The sequence below is a fragment of the Rhinopithecus bieti genome, unplaced genomic scaffold (genome assembly GCF_001698545.2).
Source record: "Rhinopithecus bieti isolate Rb0 unplaced genomic scaffold, ASM169854v2 scaffold_75771, whole genome shotgun sequence".
NCBI lineage: Eukaryota > Metazoa > Chordata > Mammalia > Primates > Cercopithecidae > Rhinopithecus > Rhinopithecus bieti.
The window spans coordinates 16,781-19,105 of record NW_016827820.1 but is presented as its reverse complement, the minus strand read 5'-3'; positions in this window follow the sequence as shown (position 1 = coordinate 19,105).

Below are 2,325 nucleotides of genomic sequence, written 5' to 3'. Positions count from 1 at the left end.
AGAAAAAAAACCAGTAACTGTTTTATTAGAAAGTTATGAGATATTATCCACATTATCTCAATTTTGTTAGAAATACGTAAGGATACAAAAATGTATTAATTGTTACTATTTGCTGAATATCACTAAATCTATATTTCTTTTGTTCAGTTTTTCATTCATTCATTCAACAAGTATTTACTGGATGTACATGATGTGCTAAATCCAAATGGTCTAATCCATATCTACATCTCAAACATCCTTTTGAACATCCTTTTCTTGGAGAACCAAGGCACACTCTCTAAGCACCCTGTCTGCTCTTTGTCAGAATTTGTAGGCTTTTATGGGAAGAATTTACACATTTTGTGAAGAATGGCCGCAGTAAAGGAGAAAAGGAGGCTCACCAAATAACGTATAGAAATGATATATAGGCAATGCCTTAGGAACCTTAGACATAGTTGCTCCCCTTGAGGGAATGTTATGCTCTGCTCTCTATTGCCTTTTGCTCACTTTCTGCTAGTTGCTGTTAGTTGCTTGAGCATTTTATATGGAGCCTGGCCACTCACATGCTACTGCCTCAACTGCCTCTTCAGACAGAAACACTCTGTGAAGAGCCAAGAGAAAGTGGTTAGCAGAAGACTCTCTTCAGAGAGTAGAATCTCAAACTCAACTTTCTCTGAGAAACTGACAGGCAACTTCAATCTGCCTAGACATAGAAGAGAGATGCATTTTCTGGGCATATGTGTGTCGCACCTTCTATCATGGATATGATATCAGTTCACAAATGAATTTAATTTCTCCTCATGAACACTTTTTTCTTCCATTGAAGCTGGTGCCAACACTGACAATCAAGAGTAAAAGTCTGGTAGGACATAAGCGTCTCTGTTTATCAATTTTCCTGACCTTTCAACTCTAGCCTCTCTATAATCTTCTGTCTTGTGTCTTAAGTGCCTGCAGAAGGAGAAAGAGCTTTGAAATTACTTAGGCATCTGATTCATGATGTCTGGGGTTTGTGATGTTATGTGACATTTTCCTCTGCCTATCACTTTTCCCCTTTGGTTTCACAAGTTCCATTGCAATGTTATATTCTAGAACAGGAGTGGCAAACTTTTCTGTTAGGACCAGATAAAAAATATGTAGTCATTGTAAGCTAGCTATACTATCTCTTTCACAACTACTCAACTCTGCCACTGTAGTACAAAATAGCCACAGATAACATGTAAATGAATAAGCAGGCCATTGTTTCAATAAAAATTTATGGACACCAAAACTTGAATTTCATAGTTTTGGTGTAATATCCTCAAGTTTTTCAACCTTTAAAAATGTAAACATCATTCTTATAGGCCAAATAATAGGCAGTGGGCCAGATTTGGGTTATTTGCCAACCCCTGTTTTGGAATCCTGACTTTAAGTTTATAAGACTGTCTTCATACATAAAATGTGTGTATTTCATCTAATTAGCACAAATTGAGGGGATTTTATTTCCCTAGTTCTGCTGGGACACTTAACCCCAATTGTCTTCCCATAGACTTCTCATAAAGATCTCATTTGTGTATCCATTGATTCACTAAGTGATTTCCTGATGTCCAACTCAGTATAGATAACAAAATTCTGTACATTCATGGATTTCAGGTGAATGTGAGCTGGTATGAGGTGGGACTATCTCAGATTGAAAGTGGGCTGTGTTTCCTCACACATCTTACATAGTCTGCTATACTGAGGAGGAGGTTTCCTGGGAGAGAACTACCTGTAAGGAAAGAACTAGACAATGTTTTCCATGAAACAAAGCAGGGAGAGGGGATTTGTCCACTCTTTTGTAGAGTAGAGCAAGGATTCAATCCACTGGAAATTCCAGAGAAATTGGTGGGACTTTCTCACGTTGAGGATTCCTGAACATCTGCAGTGGAAGGAGCCAGTATAGGGAGCAAAACCTAGAAAACAGAGTAATACCCAGGGGAGATGACGAGAATAGCGCACAGCAGCAGAGGAATGAAAGTACCTACTCCTTAGCCCACTGGACTTGTGAATACAGGGAAGACCTCACCTTGGAGATTTCCTCTAATAACAGAAGGGAATATCTAAAGGGTTGGGTCATGCATGTCAGTAAGAACAAGAACTTGGGAGAAAGCTCACAACCTCATTACCTTTTCTGGTCCATACAATAAGCCTGGGAGGTGATTGTCTTCATCTTACTGATAAATATTATGATCTTCAAAGAGATGTGTCTCTTACATTTCTAAAAAGAGATCCCAGAAGCAAGTTAAAATTGAGATTCTGTCATAAGTGTTTATTAAGTGCTCACATTGCTTTTATAAGGTGGTCACATTGCTTTTTTTTTTTTTTTTTTTT